We start from the raw sequence: 25,463 nt of genomic DNA, 5'->3' as shown, positions 1-25,463 counted from the left end.
CATTTTGGGCAGAAAAAAACATTTATATAGCAAAATATCTAGCATAAGTAAAAATATATAGAGCTCTATTTTGTATTGAGCACTATTTTTTTATTTTTATTTTTTTTACACAGTGATCACCACTTATCAAGGCTCGGAAGCCACTCAGGGATAAGGGTTATTGCAAGTACATTACGTTAGTATGGAGATTTGATGGAGTCTTTACTTCAGGGGGCGGTTCATTAGGAATTTGTTAACATTGGACTTGAACACATCCAAGTTGTAGTCCGGTGGGAAGCAGGCAGACGGAACAGAGTTCCACAGGCGTGCAGTTCTAAGAAAGAAGCTTTGTTCATGAAATCCGCGTTTTGATTTAGGCACAGATATAGAGTGGGGGAAATTTTTCACAGTGGATTCAGCTAGACGAGTGTTTTTCGTGAAAGATTGGCGAGAGGGGACCAGAGATTGGAGTTCAGACGAGCACCTGCCATGGAAACAACGATAAAACAAGGATAGGCTCGCAACGTCTCTTCTGTGGGAGAGAGGTTGCAGGGTAGAGAAAAGGGCATCCTTCCTCCACTAAGCCACGAAGTCTATTTGTACTCTGTCAAGGCAGGATAGGCTGTTTTTAGCAGCTCCTGCTCAGATATGGCAACAGTATTCCATCCTTAGACGTACTTGGCTTTTATATAGATAGAGAATTGCATCAGTAGTGAGATATCTTCGGGAGCGGTAGAAGGATCCCACCATCTTTCCAGCGATCTTGGCAACAGACTTGATGTACGTGTTCCATTTCAGATCAGGAGTAAAGGTCAAACCCAGAAGCTTGTCAAAACACGGGGCCTCACCCAGACGAGAGCCATCCATCACAATTGATGCCAGATGGGGATCAGAGCGTTGATGATGTAAGGATAGGAGTTTGGTTTTGGATGCATTAAAGGTAACCAGCCACATCTTCCCCCACTGAACCACGCGCTCGAGATCAGAGGAGAGAGAATCAGAGAGAACTTTGTCATTTACAGCCTTTGACAAACTACTGTATTGTTCAGCGAATTATTATACTTTAAATGATTAAAAAGTAATTGTTTAATATATTGTTATTATTTCACTCATAATTTCGCAGATCTGTATTATTTGGATGATTCGAATTATTATCTTCACCTTAGGTTGTATCTTTGCAATGCTCCTGTCGATGTTACCTCAGATCTTCTGCAGATAACTTTTGTCGAATTCGGGAATCCCTATCATCAAAACTCGCCTAAGGAAAGTCTGAGGGTCCCTCGACTGAAAAGTATAGGATAAAATCCCAGATAAGAATAGTAATCAGAATGTTTCAAATAATACAAATAAGCAATCCTTATCTAAAAAAAATATCCGAAACATTTTTTATTTCTGCTTCTTTTAGCGATCAGCATTATATTTGATGTGAACGTGAGCTTCGAATGTTTGGATATTTGATCCATTCGTTATTTTATGGATTGATTTCCTATTATTGACTTCAATTGCAGCTCCCTTATATAATGCTTGTAGTTTATAAGATTCTGCCACACATAACTTTATTTAATATGGTATAATCCTATTCTTAAATTTTGCACGAGTCTCATTCAAAACTTTAAAAGCAGGGCGTGTCGGTTACATGAACCATGTAAGTTATCCAAATTTGTGTTTTTATAAGTTTTTAATGGAAAACATATGATGAGTACGTGACTAAATATGCAGCAATAACATAATTTTCTAGACTTGTTAGTTGCAATACGAAACAATATCATAATGAATACATTTTAAAAAGTAATACATGATCAACTGAGAAATCCTGATATTTGTTACTTAAAAAATTATGATATTACATTATATATGCGATCTACTTTTTAAGGAGAAGTCAATCATATATTTTGGAAAATTACAGATATCTGAATTGAAAGCAGAAACAATTTTATGCGAAGAATAAAATAAATGATTTTTGATTAATTTGAGAGAATACTGTTCTCCTACATATATCATTTTGAAAATATAATTATCCACTGACACGTGTTTCGTCGTCTACGACTCATAAGAATGGCTTATATATATATATATATATATATATATATATATATATAAGTTGAATTTGGATGTTTTTTTATATTTGTATGTAAAGGATTTACTCATAAATTAATTAACCGTTCATCCAAAATTAAAGAACGCAACTTCTATGAGTAAGAGGTAATAATGTGGGATATATGTGTTTTATTTTGCTTAAATCGAGTGTGATAGGAAGGAAGTATTTTCGCAACGTAAATATTCTTATCCAACCAGCAAAATGATGAGCCATAACTATAAGCTCCCCGGCCAATTTCCTTTAATTGATTGTTTGGGAATTTCCCCCTTTCTCCTTCTTTTTCAGACACTACTAATAATGTGATCAAACCGCTAACTGCATAACCCCCTATTTAGGAGATCTTCATAAATCTAGTCACTTAGTTATTAGTGGCGATGTCTTTTGTTTAAGAAGTATATAAACAGAAGATACCCGTTAAAAGTTTGATCATTCGAATTTTGTGAGATATTCATAATGGTTAATAAATACTGTATAAGTTTCAGTTTTTCTTCGGCGTATTTTAAACAGGTTTAGGGAGCATAACGTGGACGAAACAATTTGTATATATACGCATGCATATATATATATATATACATATATACATACATATATATACATATATATATACATATATATACATATATATATACATATATATATATATATATACACATAACAATAACATAATGATTCATCTGCTTAAATTGTAACAGAGTTTAATCGAAAGGAGAGACATTACACAAGTAATAGATTTGGCACATCTTCAAATTATCGATAAGCTAAATTGAGATCATATATGTTTTTATATTGGATATATCATCGGAGAGTGTGTTATATCTTAGGCTTTCGTTTATGCGGGTAATATAAAAAGAAGGATTTATTTGGTCCTCAAGGCGGGGAATGAACAATGAATACCACAAAGTAAAAATGATTTTGATTTTCACTTTGTTTTCTTTTATTGTTCATCAGGCCAATGAGGTTCATTTATACTTAGTTTTTTCCATTGTTTATCCCTAGCCCTGCAAATGAAATCAATTTAAGTTGAATAAAATTACAATCGCAAACATTAATATCAGCAAATACGCCACATAATATATATATACTAGCAGACCGCCGACGTTGCCCATTCATAAAATACGCTTAATTATGATACTTAAAAAATAAAGATTCAATATTTATTGACCCTATTCTTTATCGATTATTATATTGTACCTAATATATGATGGTGATTTCAAAAAATAAAAAGCAATATGACTTGAATGGCATAAGCTGGAATCGAAACCAAAACATATAGGTTTCCAACCTTATCCATTACCTTCTGAGCCACGTTCACAATCATATAAAACGTTTTAAAATAACGTTTTTAACCTAAAAAATTTTTTTTCATCCGTAAAAGTTTATTTGAAGGCAACTTACGCTTGGCAATTTTTTTTTTTTTTTTGCAATTTTCGCCCTTAAGCAGCTATTTTTACCGGCTAATCGAATTTGTTTCAGCCATTTTAATCCTCCATATATCAAGTGTCATGTTTGTGGACCAACAATTGAAAGGTGAATATGATAGAGACCGTTTCTCAGACGGACGGATAGACAGAGATAGAAGGTCACTCTACATATATATATATATATATATATATATATATATATATATATATATATATATATATATATATATACATATATATATATATATGTGTGTGTGTGTGTGTGCTATGCGTGTAAGTGCGTATATGCGTGTGTGCATATGTATGTGTCTTTGAGTTTTAGATTACTCAAACTACTATCTTGAATGTTATTCGCACAAAATTCTGGTCGATGTACCCTCCAACCTTCTCCAGGTGCGTCTAGTTGAAGATGCAAATTTATATGATGAATTAATGAATCTTTGTGAAAATACCATGCAAGATAATAATAGTAGATTTAATAATCATAATACGAATTAGCAATTCAGTAATATACATTCTTAACTATTTATAGTGAAATGAGAATATATATATATATATATATATATAATAAAATATAATATAATATGATATAATATGATATAATCTAATATGATATAATATTATATGATATAATATAATATAATTATGTCAGCAAACCGTAAAGCTTTAACAAAACAAAACTTATCAAAATAAGAAATGCTCAACACTATTAAGTAGAAACAATATTATTAAATAAAAGATGAGGAATAAATGTTATAAATACCGTTATTATATCATCAGAAAAATTAGGAAAAGTTAAGGGGAAAATTAGGAAAGAACTCCTTACGCCATAACATTTCGAAGTTAAATACTTCTTATCATAATAGGAGAAGGGCCAGAAATATATAAAATACACATATAGAACAATCTAGCTAAATAACATATAGATATAAAATGGAAAGAAGAAATACAATAATATTGTAAAAAGCAACTAAAATTACGCACAATTTATAAAGGGTAGATCGTATATGTAGGTAATAATTGAAAAAAGTTCTATATAACTTTTATTCCTCATCTTTCATTTAATGTGTATATGTATATAACAAATGAATGATAAATGTCTTTATTCCAAATTTCAAGATGTTGACCATCTTACAATTTAACTAGGTTGACATGTCAAAGCAGTGAAAAAAAATAAATTGTAAGATGGTAAACATCTTGAAATTTGGAATGTAGACATTTGTCATTTATTTGTTATACGTACTGTAATTACATTGGGCTTCATAAATTAAAGGATTGGCATAAATAAAAGACGAAATATAATTGAATAAGCATATTTTGCTATATATATATATATATATATATATATATATATATATATATATATGTGTATATGTATATGTATATATGTATATATATATATATATATATATATATATATATATATATATAAAAATTACAATAAGTTTACCGAGGCAATCAAAATGGTAAACTTAAAATATATTATAAATATTAAAGAGTTAATATTTGCAAGTAAAGTAATCTCAACCAGATGTAAAAGCTCAATAAAACCGAAAAGGAAATAGAGCTTATAATATGAACAAATGATTAATAAAACATGTTAAAAAACATCTCAAAAAAGAGTTAAAAACATATTTAATTTTAAAAAGGAAGCTCAAGATAAGTGGATAGTCCTTAATCCGCGGAGTTTCGAAGAAGACTATCCACTTATCTTGTGCTTCCTTTTTAAAATTAAATATGTTTTTAACTCTTTTTCAATATGTTTTTAACATGTTTTATTAATCATTTGTTTATATATATATATATATATATATATATATATATATATATATATATATATATATATATATATATATATATATATGAGTGTTAGGATGAATCTGAATTGGAATCGAGAATGGGAAATATCAGAACTTTTTTGGGTCTCAGAATCGGTAAAATATTCCGATGCCGAAACGATTTATTTAATTATCTTACTTAATTTGATTTTGTTTAAAACAAAACTTTCCATTGCTGGTAGAAATACTACAAAAAATAAATATTAATCGATTTTAAACTATCAGTCAAGCTAAGATCTACAGATCACCTCCTCCCGAAAATGTTTTTTTTTATTTATGTGTTAGAAAATATATAAACGTTTAACATGTGTTTCCATGGTAATTGAGAAAAATACAAAATTTACAGTTATATATATATATATATATATATATATATATATATATATATATATATATATATATATATATATATATTTATAAAGAATCGGAATCGGAATAGGAAATTTAATACGGAATCTGTAATTGTATTGGAATTGGAAAAATACTTCAATCGTCCCATCACTAATATATATATAATTTTGAGAATGTGAGAGATTATATATAATAAAATCTACAGCCAAACAACGTCGCAGCCTACAAGAGCCATGACAGTCAACGACCCGGAATATTAAGACTCGAGTTTCGCCCATGTTTACGCTCATCAGTTTGTCACATTCGAAACCCGAGCCTCTTGTGTGCGAGGCAATCACTCTGCCAACTGATTAGCCCAAAGAAGGGGGAAACTCGAGTCTTGAACTTCCGGTTCGTTGACTGGCATGGCTCTTGTAGGCTGCGACGTTTTTTTTTTGGTTGTGGAATTTATATATATATATATATATATATATATATATATATATATATATATATGTGTGTGTGTGTATATACATATATATATATATGTATGTATGTATGTATGTATGTATGTATGTATGTATGTATAAGCGTAAGTTAGAGGGAGAGAGATATGAAGAAATCAGGCCATATTGCCATGTGTATAAGTAATTATGTAGATATTTCAATTAATTGATAAAACGTGAAGATTTCGAGTCAACTGAGGATCGATCGAGAAAGATAATGGCGGCAACGTTAAACATTTGACATTTTTCTTTATTTTATCTTTTCACAGAGAAATCCAATATTTCCCAACAAACAAAATTAAACGATTTTTTTTTTCAAATTCAGTTTTGTTTTTTGTTTTTTTCAATTTTTTATAGAAACACAAAAATATCCAAAAGCAACAAAACAAACAAATAATGGCTGTAACTTGGTTTCACATCATAACAACTGTTTTTTTTTGGGGGGGGGGGATCACAATCGTTTTGTTTCGACATTTTTGGTCATAAGTAGCATTTTATAAATATAGAGGGATATTAAACGCATATATATATATGCATATATATATAAATATATATAGTATGTATCTATACACATATATATACACCGTATACAAGTGCGTATGTGTATGTCTATATATAACTAAAGAATATATATGCACACAGAATTCACATATGCTTATACGTATATATATATATATATATATATTATACACATATCGATATACAGATTTACAGATATGTTGATTGTGTATGTATATATATATACATAGAATTTATATATTAATATATATATATATATACATTCATATTACATTTATACACTTACATATATACATATACATATGCACACAAACATATATATGCACAAAAATTGATATATATATGTATATGTATAAATGGTTATTTGTGCAAAAACATATATATGTATATATATATATATACATATATATATGCACACAATTTATATACGTATGTATTAAATATATATATATACATATATATATATATATATATATATATATATATATATATATATATATATATATACACTCTAATTTGTGCACTAGCGTATTTTATACGTGTTTGTTTTAATTTCAGGTATGTTTTTTTTATATGTTGTTGCGTTAACATTTTTTTTTCATTTGAAACGCATTAAAAAAACAAGGAAACAATATTCGCTCCATTTAGTAACATTTCTCCAATGTAACAACAGATGAGACTTGTCTCCGCCACTTATCCGAAGAGTTTTTATATCAACTCGTGCACAGCCGACGAGGTTTGCGTGTGTGTGCGTGTGTGTTGCGTGTGTGTGCGTGTATTATATATGTAATCTGTGGCCATCATCACAATTTCTTTTCATATATCTTGTGATACTTGACCATTTTACATCAAATTTAATTCACTGATCCTTTTACACCACACATTGTGTTTATTTCTTTTATCATATGTATTTTGTACTTCTTGTCAAGTCTCTTTTCCATTCCTATTGTTTAAGGTTATCATGTCTCTAATCATTTCGTTTGCTCCGTATATTGTTTGTACAGTTCACTATTTCTTTTCATGATATCTAAACAAGAGCCTAGCAAGCGTTCAAATGAGTCCCTCTGTAAAAAGGCGACCTGTATATCACCCATGGCATATACGTTTGCCGAGCGAGGTTTGTTTTCGATGAGGGCAAGCTCACCGAAATAAGTACCTTTCGACAACCGACCGACTTCTTCCTCCTCAGCCTCCGGGTCATCAGGGTTCGAGATGGTTACCTTGATTTCACCCCGCTCCACAAAATACATGCCATGTGCAGCGTCACCCTGTTTGATTATTTGGGTCTTGTCGGGGTGATTCTGTGACACTAGAGCATCAGCCAAACTCATACGTTCATACTGATCCAACGACTTCAAAATTGGCACGTTCTCTAAAAAGTCCTCGTACATCTTCCGCTTCTTAAAGGCACTTTTTAATACAATTCGCCTAAACGAATTACGGTCCATTGCCCATAGAGTACCACCTTCCGAAACGGCTGTTACTGTGGCCGAACGGGGCATGTTATAGAGCAAGGCTAGTTCGCCGAAGCTTCCCGTGTTGACAAACTGGTGGACCTTTCTACTTTGACCGTTTGTTGAGACTGTCACATCATAGATGCCGCTGTCGATCACGTAGAAATTGTCACCATCATCACCTTGGGTAATTACCTCCTCACCGGGGCTTACTTTCTTCTCAAACATGGCGTCCAGTACTTCTTGCATCTGATCCGAATCTAAACACCGGAATATGAGGATGCCACAGACGGCCTCTGTCAGCCTGCGACGTTGCTCGTCTGTCTTCGGGTGTACCACTTTTTCGTCATCGTCGTCGGCCTCGGGATCATACCTTTCAGCCGATACGGAATGCCGCCGGGCCGCCCTGTTTGCAAAATTCGTTTTCGGCTTCAAGGTGGACGGCTCCGGTTCTCCGGCTTCTCCTTCGTCAACCATGATGTACATAGGCACCGGCTTTGGTTTACGGTTCTCGCGGACTCGCGTAAAATAATCTATGGCGTAGTCGTAGATATCACCCGGGCGTTCGCGCAAAACGGCTACTGTGAAGTCCCTGAGCATATCACCGAGACCTTCAGGAATTTCGAAGCTCATGTCTTCGATTTTTTTTTATAATTATAGTTCGATTTTGTTTGTATTTCTAAAGAGATTATTCGTTTTAATATTGCGATTTTTTTTTGTTTTCTTTTCTTTTGTTTTTTGTTCAAGTATATGTGTGTGTGTCTATAGTTTCATACAAAGGTGTCCGTAAATAAGCGTGTGTGTATAATTATTTATGTGTATGCTTTTATTTCTGTACGTATGCGGAGTTTCGTTTTTTCCCATTAAAGACAATGGGTGCGTTTAATTTCGACGAACAAATGATTCGCTATTTCTCCACCTCCCACTTTAAATTTATTTTCATTGTTATTTATTTATTTATTTAATGTAACACTTTTGCTCCAAGAGTTTAAATTTGTATGTCAAATATTCCAAATGAAATACCTTTTGGTAAATGTTATCCGTTTTTTTTTTTTTTTTTTTTTTTTTTTGCTTTTGTTTTAAAAAGGTAAAATTGTCACGTGATGAAGTGTTCCGTGAATGAAAGAAAGAATGCGTTCCTATGTTTGTTTTTTTGTTTTTTTTCCGGTGTCTTTTTTAAACGATCTTTTTTTTAATATCTCGGATTATTTATATCTTCATTCAAAATTGGTGTCGTATACTTTCCTTTTGAATTATCGTCCGTAGTTCCTTCTTTTGAAGTAAAGTTTAAAAAATATCCGTATGAACTCCAAATGATAATTTTGTTTCGCTTTTTAGTGTTGGATTCTTTTTTGTTGGGTTTGTTTTTGTTGTTGTTTTTGTTGGTGTTTTGTGTCTTGTGTTAATTTTTTTCTGTTTCTTTTTATCTCTATTTTCTCTGTTAATTCATCTTCATCTATCTATCACTTCGCACACACACATTCTGTCTTTTTTTTTTTTTTTTACAAAAACAAACACAGAAAACAACTATTGCGTTTCTGTCCTCTTTTCTGTATAACTCTCACATTCACTGAAATTCAACTGTTCCGTTCGGACTACCGTTGAATTCTAAAAGAAAGTAAAACGTAGCTATACTATTCACAGTCAAATGAGAAGAGCGGGGTTAACACATAAACATTGCTCGTAAGACAATTAATAGAAAGAGAAAACGTAAACAATACTCCTCTGTCACAATCCAAATGGCAACAACAATTAAACGGCAGTTGGGAAACTACAGCATTGCTTTTTTTGTTTTTGTTTTTTCTTATGTGTAGCCCCGACTGCCGTGCTTGTTTACTCTAGCTAAACACCAGCAAAACGTTGCTATATAGTGCAGAGAATAACTTACAACTCAGCAGGTGTGTATATACAAATAGTTTTACACATGTATGTGTCTCTTTAAAAAAGGTGGGTGCATATCTATAGTTGTTTCTATACGTGTGCATGTAAATGTGTGTGTAGGTGTGTGCGTGTGTGTGTGTGTGTATGTGTGTGTGCGTGTGCGTGTTGGGAACAAATGCGATTTTGTATGAGCGCTGGACCGTCGAGTTCCGCGTTGTTGTGGGGTCCCTTTGCAGCGAAAAAAAGCGCTCTCTATCGCTCTCCGTTTTGTCGACGTTGGTTGGCTGATTTGGTGATTTGGTGGTGGTTGTAGTGGTGGTAGTGACGATGGTAGGAGGAAGAGGTGCGGGTCGGAACACACGCGGTATGAACTACGTGTGCGCAACTACTGTAGAGGTACGTGCGTTTGAACGAAGAGAGAGAAAGAGAGGGTAGGAAAAAGAAAGAGAGAGAGGGAGTGGACACTGAGAATGAGGTAGCGGTATTTGTTTCATTCTTTTGTGTTATTCTAACGTAATCTTTAATATTAAGTCTAAAGTGGAATAATAACGAGCTGGGTGTTTTTATTTTGCTTAAGGAGGGAGGGTAACTTTTTAGGGATTTGACGATGAGAATTTGGTATTTGTGACCTAAACTATGTCACAATTCTCAGTGATATTACATCACCTTTTCAATGGTTCTATTCTAAAAAGTTTGAGAATAATCGTTTTAGTTTGATCATGATACTAGGCCACTAGTATATATATATATATATATATATATATATATATGTGTGTGTGTGTGTGTGTGTGTATGTGTGTGTGTGTATGTGTGTGTGTGTGTGTGTGTAACATATTTTACCTTTAACATGGCTTGATAACCATGGATATACAACGATCAAAGGATTCCACAAAGTCATAATGCATTGTGATGTCATGTATAATATACCCCTTTCTATCTATCTATCTATCTATCTATCTATCTATATCGCATTTTCTCTCTCTCTCAATTTCTCACACTGTCTCTGTCTGCCTCTCTCTCTCTCTCTCTCTCTCTCTCTCTCTCTCTCTCTGTTTCTCTCCCATAGTGCTATCACTGTAGACCTCGCTGTTGCCTCAATTCCATAATATATCACGTTTTCTTTTCTCTCATTTTGATGTCATAACAGACCTCCTCCATCTTCCGCCCTATACTCCGAATTTACATCATTCTATTTCTCTCGCCAACTCAGATAGTGTTAACGCTAAAAAAAAAAACAAGCAAATAAATAAGATGATATCAAAAGAGATTTAGTCTTGCACAGGTGTATTCGTTTTATACAATTGCGCAATGATATCGTTAAGCTTTCCATAAATAGGTGCAAGTAGGTTATATATTCAATTCATTCAATAAGTCAAAAGGGTTGATATTCCGTCGAACCACAAACACTTTTGTTATCTATTCTGTATCTTATTCTGATTTCGGCTGGGAGAAAAATGTAGCATCTCTTCTGATACTACATTAAATGTTTTCTGACTTCGATTTAGTGATTTTGTGAAATCCTTCAAGACTGAGGCAATTTTAATTTTTATTCTAATCTAGAGTGCCACTTGATACGCTGGATTTCCCCCACAAATATAAAATTGCCTCGTGTCTAATACTGCCCTTGTGGCGAGATAAGCTAATAAGGAAATTTATTTGGCTAGTTAAAACTAAACCCGCAAGGACCATACGGTTAGCTTTAACTGGGTGATTTTCAAAAGGTAACATTCGTATAATGTTTTATTCTTAACTAGGTTAGGCAAATAAGCGTTAATAGATTGAAAGTTTAATGATGAGGATAAAATGAAATCTCAACAGATCAGTTACTAAAAACAGCTGACCTGGATCACAGCAATTCTTCCTCCTTTGTCAGAAACATCGTCCATGGAAAATGAAAAAAGGCGATGCCATTTTTTGTTTTCTTCAATCCCTTTCCCACAAAAGGGACGTTGCGACCTTGTCTCTGCTTTATCAGTATTTTCATGGTAAGTCTTCGACTGAGCTCCAATCTTTCACAAAAACATTGAGTGCCAATCTTTCACAAAAACACTCGTCTAGCCAAAATCACTATCAATAAATTCTCCCACTCTTTAACGGTGCCTAAAGCTAAACGTGGATTCCATCAACAAAGCTTCTTTTCTAGAAATGCCCGTCCATGAAACTCTGTTCCACTGGTCTGCTTTTCAGCTAACTACAATAGTCCTCTTCAACTTCAACGTAAACAAGTTCTTATTGAACCGTTCTCATAAATATTCTGATCATACCGAATGTCTACTACAAACAATTACTATTCTACTACCCCAATTGCTACAATACATACATTAACACTTATCCTTGAGTGGCTTCCGGGCCTTGACATGTGGTAACCCATTTGTAAAAAAAAATAAGTGGTAAACGAGAGTTATGAGTTTGTCAATAGTAAAAAGTGTATTTATTTATACGTAATAGCAGTAGAGTCGTGAATGTAAAGAAAATTATAAGAAACTAAAATTGAAAGGGTGAAGATGATGCGATTGAAAGGATGAGGATGATGCGTGCTGATTGGCAGATTTATTTGTTAGTTCATCTCTCAAAATCAACAGAGATTCAACCATTCCTGTAATGAACTGCTTCTGATTGATTGCGCTGTTATGCTGGTTCTGTGCATTTCTAGGAGGTCCACCCCCTCAGGCTTTGCCGTTTCTCTTTGAGACGACGTTTCTTTACTGCTAATCGCCTATACCGGAGAATGCCAACGGGGCTTCCCAGGCTCTTCTTGCAGGTCAGAGTGTTCCTCCTCGGGAGCGCTCTTCTCCATACCACTTCCCAACTCTTGTGTAACAGTACTTGCAGTGGATGAGAAAAAAATAATTCATCAGAACTTTACAAAATTGTGTAATTTAGTAGATTTTTATGAGATTTAAACGAATTTCTTGCTTGTAATATGATTTTTTAATGAAATTTGCACACCGTTTTTATTCATTATGTATATAAAATTTGAACACCATTTTTATTCATGCGTATATGAAATTTGAACACCATTTTGATTCATATGTATATGAAATTAGAACACGATTTTGATTCGTGTGTATATAAAATTTGAACACCATTTTGATTCATGTGTATATGAAATTTGAACACCATTTTGATTCATGTGTATATGAAATTTGAACATCATTTTGATTCATATGTATATGAAATTTGAACACCATTTTGATTCATGTGTATATGAAATTTGAAGACCATTTTGATTCATGTGGATATGAAATTTGAACATCATTTTGATTCATGTGTATATGAAATTTGAACACCATTTTGATTCATGTGGATATGAAATTTGAACACCATTTTGATTCATGTGTATATGAAATTTGAACATCATTTTGATTCATGTGTATATGAAATATGAACACCATTTTGATTCCTGTGTATATGAAATTTGAACATCATTTTGATTCATATGTATGTGGAATTTGAACACCATTTTGATCATGTGTATGTGGAATTTGAACATCATTTTGATTCATGTGTATATGAAATATGAACACCATTTTGATTCATATGTATATGAAATTTGAACACCATTTTGATTCATATGTATGTGGAATTTGAACACCATTTTGATCATGTGTATGTGGAATTTGAACACCATTTTGATTCATGTGTATATGAAATTTGAACACCATTTTGATTCATGTGTATGTGGAATTTGAACACCATTTTGATTCATGTGTATATGAAATTTGAACAAGATTTTGATTCATGTGGATATGAAATTTGAACACCATTTTGATTCATATGTATGTGGAATTTGAACACCATTTTGATCATGTGTATGTGGAATTTGAACACCATTTTGATTCATGTGTATATGAAATTTGAACATCATTTTGATTCATGTGTATGTGGAATTTGAACACCATTTTGATCATGTGTATATGAAATTTGAACACCATTTTGATTCATGTGGATATGAAATTTGAACACCGTTTTGATTCCTGTGTATATGAAATTTGAACACCATTTTGATTCATGTGGATATGAAATTTGAACACCATTTTTATTCATGTGTATATGAAATTTAAACACCATTTTTATTCATATGTATATGAAATTTAAACACCATTTTTATCCATGTGGATATGAAATTTGACCACCGTTTTTATTCATGTGTATATGAAATTTGAACACCATTTTTATTCATGTGGATATGAAATTTGAACAACGTTTTGATTCCTGTGTATATGAAATTTGAACATCATTTTTACCCATGTGTATATGAAATATGAACTTATGTCAGGAACCATAAAGTACGTTGGTCGTTGGGATTGTATCAATCAAAGTAAAATAAAAATATTTTTTACAAGTACTTCTTCTGAATGCGCTCCCAGGAGCGCAATTCCAGCAAAATCCCACCCTAAATATCGATTAATTGCTACTTTAATAGCTTATTTGAGTGTAGATAAAGTAAAAGCAATCCATCTAGGAAAGGGAAACTCCGATGAAATGCGAAAAAAAAAAAACAGTAGAAAATGTCAGTTTACCCTCTTCGGTAATCTTGATGTAAAAAAAAACATTCGCATCCAATTTGTCATGAGCTAGAACAGAAGTAGTAATAATTTAAAAACTGTCATGATTATGCTCAAATTCAACTGGAGATAACGAAACATTATATAAACTTTATTTCCTTGGACTAATTGGCTTCGGAGTTTCTTACAAGTAAAAATTAAATGTAATGTGCTGAAAAAACTTGTCGCACCACTAAATCTGACCTCGTATATACGATATATATATATGTATATATATATATATATATATATATATATATATATATATATATATATATATATAAGAACAAGTAGTTAATAAAGCATGTTAAAAACACTTTGAAAAAGATTTAAAAACCTATTTATTTTTAAAAAAGGAAGCACAAAATAAGTGGATAGTCCTTAATCCGCGGAGTTTCGAAGAAATACTTTCCTTGTCATCAGAGGGTAGGATTAAGCAAAATGCGGGATCGGGTTTTGCTTGCAAAAGTATTTAATGAAACTACAAGTAAGTCATAACCCTTACTTGGTAACAAATAGTGAAGCGTATATATATATATATATATATATATATATATATATATATATATATATATATGGAAATATTTTTCTTCGATTGTATTTCACCTTTTATTTATACCAACCTTTAATTTATGAAGCTCAGTGTAACTACAGAGCATGTACCAAATAATCATGCACATGGAAAGATAGCGTAATAATTTTTAAAAAGTAGACGCAAAATAAATTTATTGGTTGATATAATAATTTAATTAATGATTTTGCGCTACGAAACCGGTGCTATCAAGAATTGTGCATGTTAACACACATAAAGGAATAAAACGTAAGATGGTCAACAGCTTTAAATTGGGAATATGAACTGTTTTCATTTATTTATTTCTTGAGCTGATGGGGTGTGTCTCTTTAAATTGATTTCACTAAAACGTATGCACGTATGTAACAAATAATAATTGTATATTTTATATATCTATAATATAAAGCTGAACGTGTGTGTGTGTTTGTGTGTGTGTGTGTGTGTGCGTGCGTGCGTCTGGTCACGAATAGGCTCCTATATGGTTGACTATTTTTTAAAAAACTGATTATATATAATGATAGAAGATGTATCGAGACAAAGGAATGGGTATGTTTGATCTGGCAGAAAATTGTGGGGTCTGTGTTCGCGTCTGCTCCACAAACTATGGAAATAAAAAAATTAAAAATTAAAAAAAAACGTTTACAAGTGTTTTTGATATAGATGTACATAAGAATACTTTGATAAGTGTGTTTTAACTTAAATAGGCATGGTATAATAAAATTGCGGGGTCTGCGTTCGCGCCTGGCCTCCAAAGAATGGAAATAGGCACAAACTTTAATAAAGACTTTTCATATCTATCTGCGTAAGTATACTTTGATAATTATGTTTCAGTTTGTAGAAATATGGTATAATAAAATCATGGGGTGTTCGTTCGCGCCTGACTTCCATAGAATGGAAATATGCCACAAAGTTTAACAAGGTTTTTTAATATAGATCCACAGAATATTGTGATAAGTGTTTCAGTGTGAACAGGTATGGTATAATAAATTATGGGGTGTATCTATTTTATTTTTACTTTCATCATATTTTGCTTTAGTTTTGATACCCCCAAATTCGAAGCTATCTCTTTAGAACCCTTCCTTTTCATAACCTATCACACTTTCATAAATCAGAATCCATTTTCTGTAGGCTGTTTTTGAACCCAGTCAACGATATATATATATATATATATATATGTGTGTGTGTGTGTGTGTGTGTGTGTGTGTGTGTGTGTGTGTGTGTGTGTGTTGAAAGCAGTGGGGAGATTTTTGGTGTTGCGTAATTAATGTAAGAATGTAGGTTTATTATGAGATTTAAATAATGAAATGATTAAAAAATATACAAAAGAAATTATTTTAACGATTATTCATCTTTGTTCTTGTAAAGGAGAAGGGCATTATAATGGACTCCTCTAACGTGTGACATAGTACACACTTTTATTCCATCTTTAATGAACTTTTCATAAGAAAAGTACGTATAGATTAGCCTCCAGAGCAGCCATTCGGTTCCATGGAATTCAGTAAGGAGTTACAACAGTCGACTAGTTACCAGAGAAAATTAAACTTCCAATAAAAAATTTTAAAAAAACTTTTACCGGTGTATTTACATCGGTGCATGATAATTGTTTGTTTGCTTGTTTGTTGTTTGTTTTTTACTATTCTTTTTTATTAGTTTGTTCTTTGTAACCATTTTTATGTTTTGTTTTTTTTTAATTTCCAGTCACGGGTTCATTTTTATTTATTTTATTTCTTTCTTTTTTTTTTTTTTTTGTAAATTGTTGAATTTCTGGCAGACATGTACAAGCATAGTCTATATTTTACTTGAGAGGAAAGTTGTATCTGATTGTTGGCAGGCGAACCATTCCTTGATTTTTTAGTATAAGATAGTTACAAGAAACCCCGTCCAAATAAAAACGCGATTTAAATAATGAGGATCACGAACATAGAGACTGACTATATAAAATGCAACTACTCACAAACATAAATAAAGAGCTCACATGATTGGAAACGGAGCTCTATAATAATTTCATATAAATAATGATATATATATATATATATATGTGACTTCATATTACTTATAAATAATATATATATATATATATATATATTTATAACTTTATATTACTTATAAATAATGATATATATATATTATATATATAGCATATACATGTATATATATTAATTTATATATTAATATATATATATATGTATATAAAGTCATCTACATACAGTACTGTTTCGCTGTATTATATGTATATGAATATATATATATGTGTGTGTGTGTGTGTGTGTGTGTGTGTGTGTGCTGTATATATAATAAACGATAACAATTTACAAAAATAATACAATGCATTAAAGGAAATGTATAGTTTACAAATGAAATGCATTTTAAACAATTTACGAAATACTTTCTCCTTTTTTTCATTTTAGGAACCAGAGTTTAATTTTGTATCGAAGCCCCTCGGATGTAGTTTTAATCTAGCCAATATTAAAAGCAATGTTTGTTGATCTCTGTAAACAGCGAAAGAAAAGTACTATCATCCCACAATAAAGATCTATAGAAATTCCACATAAAAAAAACTGATATATTTTAACATTTCGCACAACTGTGAAATCGAAATGTTAATGAAGTATTAAACTATGAACACTAGAGGAAAATAAAACAGGTTCTCGCTAAATAAGATTTCTTTTTGGAGTTGTCACAGTCACTACTACTACTACTACTACTACTGTTAGTAGTTTCTCTCTCTTGCCTGCTACACGCTACTTTTAGTAGTAGATGTAGTAGCTCGTATCTTGCATAGCGTACAACCTCAATGTGCAATGAAATAATTATTATTTCAAGTCAATAAAAAGCTGAATTTCTCGTACTAGATTCTCCAGATGTTCTACAGGTTTTAAGAGAATCAGTTGTTGACGATGTGGCTTGTACCGGGAATGTAGAAGGGTTACCACAACATTTGTTGCAGTATTTTGTCAGTCCGTATTTGCTGCGTGTAATAATGACGCATTCAAATTCTCCCTTATATACCTGTCAGTTCACACTCGCAAGAGCAAAGTTTTAATGTAAGGGAAATACACAGCTCACTCCAAAAAGGACATTTCGAATCAAGGCCGGATTAGCCTCATTTGTTAAATTGTTAGTGATAAGGGGCTAGATCGTTCGTTCTTTATAATCGTATTATCTTAATGTATAAGGAACTATTTTTTATAACCAGTGCCTATAAAAAATACATGGGATAATAAAATAGCTGTTTAATGTACTAATACTAATTAAGACTCGGAAAGTTTTACACAAAGCTCGAGATTAAATATAGGTCACTTTACAACAAACAAATACGATTTTTATTACCACCACTTCTACTTCTACTACTACTACTACTACTACTACTACTGATAGTGTTTTATATTTACGATTTATGTCCAATGCTCATCTCAACAACAGCAAATGAGTAAACAAGACGACTGTAATAAGCAACATTTTACAGTTAATTAAATGTTTTGTGCCGTCTGTTGTGGTCTGTTCTGCACGCGCGCGTGGGTGGCCATAATAAAAAAAAATTGAAACTGAGAGAAGAACAGATTCCACGCTGTGATTATCGTTCGTAAACAGGAGCTGAGAATTTTATTTGGTTGATTGGCTTCGTATCTACCCATTAAGTTTCGAGCAAAACTAATCCAATGGATGAAACATTATCTAATGGAAACCATCAAAAACAACAATTATTACACAACTATCAAAAAGCAACTCTGTCAAAACTGTCACAAAGCAACTATTATAACAAACTATGAAAAAGCAACTATTATAATAAACTGTCAAAACAACTATTATAGCCAAACTATCAAAAAGCAACTATTATAACAAACTATCACATAGAAACGATTGTCACCAAACTGTAAAAAAGCAACTACTATAGCAAACTATCAAGGAGCTATATAAGAACTATAATAAACAAACTATAAAAAAGTAACTATTATAACCAAACCATCAAAAAGCAATTATTATAACCAAACTATCAAAAACATACTATTATAAACAAACTATCAAAAAGCAACAATTATAGCCAAACTATCAAAAAGCCACTATTATTAACAAACTATAAAAAAGACACTATTTTGAACAAACTATCAAAAAGCAACAATTATAACCAAAATATCAAAAAGCAACAATTATAACCAAACTATCAAAAAGCAACTATTATAGCCAAACTATCAAAAACAACTATTATTAAGAAACTATCAAAAAGCAACTATTATTAAGAAACTATCAAAAAGCAACAATTATAACAAAAATATCAAAAAGCAACTATTATAACAAAAATATCAAAAAGCAACTATTATAGCCAAACTATCAAAAAGCCACTATTATTAAGAAACTATCAAAAAGCAACTATTATGAACAAACTATCAAAAAGCAACAATTATAACAAAAATATCAAAAAGCAACTATTATAACCAAACTATACAAAAAGCAACTATTATAACCAAACTATCAAAAAGCAAATATTATAACCAAACTATCAAAAAGCAACTATTATTAACAAACTATCAAAAAGCTAATATCATATGCACACTGTCACAGAGCAACAATTATTACCAAACTATCAAAAAGCAAATATTATAACCGAACTATCAAAAAGCAACTATTATAACCAAACTATAAAAAAACAACTATTATAACACAACTATAAAAAAGCAACTATTATAAAAAACTATCAAGAAGCAACTATTATAAACCAACTATAAAAAAGCAACTATTATAACAAACTATAACAAAGCAACTATAATAACGAGCTATCAAAAAGCTACTATTATAACAAAACTCTAAAAAAGAAAGTATTATAACCAAACTTAAAAAGCAACTATTATAACAAACTATCGAAACCAACTATTATAACTAAAGTGTCAAAAACAACTATTATAGCCAAACTATCAAAAAGCAACTATTATAAAAAACTATCAAAAAGCAACTATTATAACCAAACTATCAAAAAACAACTATTATAACCAAACTATCAAAAAGCAACTATTATAACCAAACTATCAAAAAGTAACTATTATAAATAAACTATCAAAAAGCTACTATCATAAGCACACTGTCGCAGAGCAACAATTATTACCAAACTATCAAAAAGCAAATATTATAACCGAACTATCAAAAACCAACTATTATAACCACACTATCAAGAAACAAATATTATAATCAAACTCTTAAAAAGCAACTATTATAAACAAACTATCAAAGCAACTATTATAACACAACTATCAAAAAGCAACTGTTATAAACAAATTATCAAAAAAACTGCTATTATAAACACACTATGAAAAAGCAACTATTATAGCACAACTATCAAAAAGCAACTATAATGAACAAACTATAAAAAAGCAACTATTATAACACAACTATCAAAAAGCAACTATTATAACCAAACCATCAAAAAGCAACTATTATAACAAACTATCACAAAGCACCTATTATAACACAACTATCAAAAAGCTGCTATTATAAACAAACTATCAAAAAGCAACTATTATGAAGAAACTATCAAAAAGTAACTATTATAAACAAACTGTCAAAAACAACTATTATAAACAAACTATCAAAAGCGACTATTATAACCAAACTATCAAAAATGCAACTATTATAACTAAACTATCAAAAATACAACTATTATAACAAACTATCAAGAAGCAACTATTATAACAAAACAATCAAAAATGCAACTATTATAACAAACTATCAAGAAGCAACTATTATAACAAAACAATCAAAAATGCAACTATTAAACAAACTATCAAGAAGCAACTATTATAACAAAACATTCAAAAATGCAACTATTATAACAAACTATCAAAATGCAACTATTATAACAAAACAATCAAATATGCAAATATTATAACAAACTATCAAGAAGAAACTATTATAACAAAAAATCAAAAATGAAACTATTATAACAAACTATCAAGAAGAAACTATTATAACAAAACAATCAAAAATGCAACTATTATAACAAACTATCAAGAAGAAACTATTATAACAAAACAATCAAATATGCAACTATTATAACAAACTATCAAGAAGAAACTATTATAACAAAACAATCAAAAATGCAACTATTATAACAAACTATCAAGAAGAAACTATTATAACAAAACTATCAAAAATGCAACTATTATAACCAAACTATCAAGAAGAAACTATTATAACAAACTATCAAAAAGTCATGATAAAATGATGATGTATTTGTATTACTTGCATATTTTGGACTATTGTTCTCACCTTGGTTGCTTGGTTGTTGTTTTTCACAACGTTTCGGCTGATGTAACCTCTGACCGTTTTCAGGTTCATTAACACTCGGTGTTATTTGTGAATGGTGAAAATAGCGTCAAGTTTATTTATTGTTTTAATAAATTAGTGCTCATTCCGTTTTTCTATGATGTTTGTATATTGTTGAGATAAGGCTTGATTATTAATGTTTGGATTTCTTGGATTATTGTTCTCATCTTGGTTGTTTTTTCATAATGTGTAACCTTTGACTGTCTTTAGGTTTTTTTCTATTAGATTTAGATTTGATAACTATATTTTGATTACCTAATATATAGTAGAAAACTAAGGAATAATTTAAAAACTAAAATAAAGGTTACTTACGAATCAAGTTATGTTTTACATTTAATAGTGACTCAACATCACACAAATATGAAGCGATCGATTTCAACGAATTTAATCACATTAAAAGTTTGAGATAATTTTATTTTTTAATGAATAGAGAACTTTTTAATTTATATAATCTAATGACAAAATTATATTTGCAGGTTTTCTAAAACATTTTTTAAAAATTCTTAAAATATGCTGAGACGTTTTATTTATGAGACAATTCAAAGGATTTAAAAAGAAAAAAGAATAATTGAAGTTGAAGTGTTGTAACTCTGTAATTTTGAATATAGTTTTTCTGAAACTTTTAATATGAGTTAAGAAGTTTGAATATAGTTTTTCTGAAGCTTGCAATATCAGTAAAGAAGTTCAATTGTTTTATGCTAGTTCAAGTGCATTTAACAAGACGCACAACATTTTATATTTTTTAACATCTTATTGTTAGTACTTAATCTCCAGTAATGTTCCTTTATTGAAAATATCTAGATTTTTTTAGAAGTGTAAGTTTGAAGGTGTTTATTTCAGTTAATTTTAGGACATAAGCAACCAACATTAATAATCACGTCGACACCTGTTGTCTGAAATGTTAACAATCATGCAATCTAGTTATTAACCAGAAACTAAAAAATAAACAAAATATACAATAAAAAGTAGTTTCCTACCAACTTCGATGCCTTTAATGATATGAAACTGTAAACTTTATTATTTTATAAAGTTTGTTTTATTAATTTCACTTCACTAGCTAATAAAAATAGAAGTCACCTTTGTTTTAGGTAATCGTTAGTTTTATGCTTTAAAATAATTATAAACATGTAAAACACTAAACCGACTGCCCCCCTCCTAAAATTCAGGGTTAAAAACAGGGACGTGCACAAGGAAGGGTGCTAGGAGTGCCCAAGCACCTGTTCCTTTTACACCTGTTTTAAAAGTGCCCTTTTCAGAGGTATGATGTTATATACCGGTCTCCCACAATTACTATATTTTTGCCATTTTCATTTCACTTGAGTACCTGTCCTGAAAAGCTTTCGGCACGCCACAGGTTAGAGGTACTGTATACTTTTTTTACTATTTTTTCAACCTGAAATTAGCGATAGTTTCCATAAAAATCAATCGTCATCTTTGATTGACTTGTTTTCTTCGGAATCAACGAAATTAAAAAAATGTTTAAAAAAGAGAACTTACAGTTCCAGAACTTTAAAACGGTATAAGTTGCTAGAAAATTGAATTGTAATGCGTTTGGTAGAAGTTATCTGTTGTATATTTTGTTTATTTACTATTTATCGACTTTTTATTACACTGCACAACAGCCTAATCAATTATTAAGAAAAATTAAACCTTCTCCTATTTTGAATTTTTCATCACTTAGAATCTCTTTTAATATATTAATTTTACCTAAATGGATTACACAATAATGCCCTAGTCAGGACATACGTGTTATCTCTCTATTACGAAAAACAATGAACGATGATATTATTTATCTTAGAAAATGTAATTCAACCAATAAATTAATGTCAAATTTACAGGCTTAAACCCCCTTTTCGAATTTAAAACAGTCACGGATAACTCATTATGTCGACCATTTTTTTCTTCTATACAACTAGTAGAATAGCTGTTCCAGAACAGATATTATATTTGTTAGATTCACTACAAAAAAGATACCATTAATGGGATGTAAAGGGTTAGCATAAAAAAGGATGCTGATATGAATCTAGCTTCAAAATTCTGCAGTGATAGGCTTGTTTACGTTACATTTTAATTCCTGGATGTTGCTAACATCTGCAATACATGAAACAGAAGGGAATTACAAAGGCAAGCGATTCGAGGAAATGACATGAGTAGAACGCCTTTTGGTACCCGAGCAGTTCTATCATGCAAAGGTGCAATTTTGCTCGTTGTCAAGCTAATTTGGGTGTATTTATGTTGGAAGGGGGTCACAAAACAGCGAATGTGTGGGAGCATATTCTATTAAAGTACTTATAAAACAAGGATAGGAGCCTGCAATCGGTTATCGCAAGCGTTGGTTGGTGAGGTTATTTTATGACTTTTAAAGGAAAGGTGCTTTGTCTGGAAAACATTAAATGTGATCATCTGCTTCAGGTTCCATTCTTTAAGATAGTGGACATAATGTTCTAATTATTCAGCCATTACCTTCGTTATATGTACGTTCAATTTGTGATCATGTCCAATGTATCCATCTCAGCGCGATTGTCCCAGGAAAGCGTTTATGAAAAGCAAGAATATTAAAGTCCAAGTACAGACCCATGGAGCACACCACTATAATAAACAAGTGGTGTTTAGATGCCAGGTAATCTTGAACGACCTGGCTATTTCTGTCACTTACGAAAACTATAATTATAGTAAATTTTAGTCATTTTTCTTGCGGGGACTTTTCATGTCACACCTCGCCGTTTCATCTGCCTTATCAACTGTATAAGGTGGTCGTTCAGAGGTGGCGAGTAAGATATTCGTATTAGAGCAAGATTCTCCAAATCGATACACTTAGTCAGAGATTTTCACATTTTAAAGATTACAAACTATGATGGACTAATGATTCCAAGACGTTTGCACGAAGCAGAGGAGGTGCATTTGCGGAGTCATTCTTGTAATAACAAACTAACCCTGTAACATTAACTAACTACGCGGGGTTGCAGAAATACCTGGATTTGATCAAGGCGCGGAGCAAACCCTTTCAAGGATGATGGACCCAGTAGACCTTCCCAGATAATCCGTCAAGGTGATGGAAAACTCTGAAACTAAACCTAAGGGGAGGGAGGCCTCTCCAGTCTTGGATGACAGCCTTCCTAGAGCTGGTGACTCAAACAAATTACCGGTCTGCAAACCTAAACTGCTTAAGGAGTAAATGTGCTCTGCCTATCGCCCGGACTCAATACTCCTTCTTTGCCTATTTAGTCAGGCGCAGAGACGCTATCACCGTTTTGGCGAAGCACACAATGGTAGATCTTGTTTCTTGTCTAGGGCAATGAACGCCGTATTCTCTACCCGACACATCCCACCCTCAAAACTGGGCACTTGAGAGTGGTTGAGTACCACATATGCCTGTGCAATTAGATTGGGTTGACCTTCTGATGGGTTGAAGGTACCGGATTGACAGTTCCTGGCTGCTGTTTTCGAATGGTAGTTCAGAAGCCTTAACTCTTTTGTAGCGCTTAGACCGGCTGCTCCATCAACAGTTGTATAATATCGAGATATTTGTAGCGCCATGTTGCGCATGGAAAGATACCCTGCACTGATCCCCGATGGCTTTCCTGAGGCCACAATCCTAGTTGAAGAAAGGTCAGCTTATGGTCTACTTGTGTTGCATGTCTGATACTCTGCATGACCTCTTGTTCAGCTCCCCCTTACCTAACTGAAACTCTTTAAAAAGCATGACAGTGCAATAAAAAATATAAGCTTAAACCAGGCGTAGGGTCAAACAAATCTAACTTGCCTTCTCCCTTGAGACTTGCATTCACGAACATTCGTGAGCTTAGAACTAATTTAGCTGATGTTGAAGCATTTTCCTAACAAATACCCCGGATATCTTAGCACTAAGTGAGACTAACTTACACTCCTCCATCCCCTCTAACTACTTTAACATGCCTGGATATCTCCTACTCTGCCGTAAGGATGCTGACAGAAATATGCACGGAATTGGAGTCTACATTCGTAAAACCCTCCCTTGACTAGAG

The 25,463-nt window shown here is 31.6% G+C and overlaps 1 protein-coding gene and 1 pseudogene across 2 annotated transcripts in view; one reads left to right on the top strand and one right to left on the bottom strand.

Annotated features, from left to right (window-relative positions):
• Positions 1-6,401: 6,401 nt before the first annotated feature.
• LOC145285786 (cAMP-dependent protein kinase type II regulatory subunit pseudogene) lies at positions 6,402-10,402 on the bottom strand (annotated as a pseudogene). The gene has a single exon (XR_013869072.1). The product of XR_013869072.1 is annotated as a cAMP-dependent protein kinase type II regulatory subunit pseudogene (transcript).
• LOC145285787 (uncharacterized) overlaps positions 10,293-25,463 on the top strand; it is a 233,046-nt gene continuing 217,875 nt past the window's right edge. Inside the window, exon 1 of the mRNA XM_080134156.1 lies at positions 10,293-10,422. The gene's annotated coding sequence lies outside the window, so the exon portion shown is untranslated. The remainder of the gene's footprint in view (positions 10,423-25,463) is intronic.

Source organism: Euprymna scolopes, chromosome 10 (genome assembly GCF_053919585.1).
Source record: "Euprymna scolopes isolate OS-2025 chromosome 10, ASM5391958v1, whole genome shotgun sequence".
In the NCBI taxonomy this organism is placed as follows: Eukaryota; Metazoa; Mollusca; class Cephalopoda; order Sepiida; family Sepiolidae; genus Euprymna; species Euprymna scolopes.
Note: the sequence above shows the minus strand (reverse complement) of the source record. Positions and strands in the feature narration are given on the sequence as shown.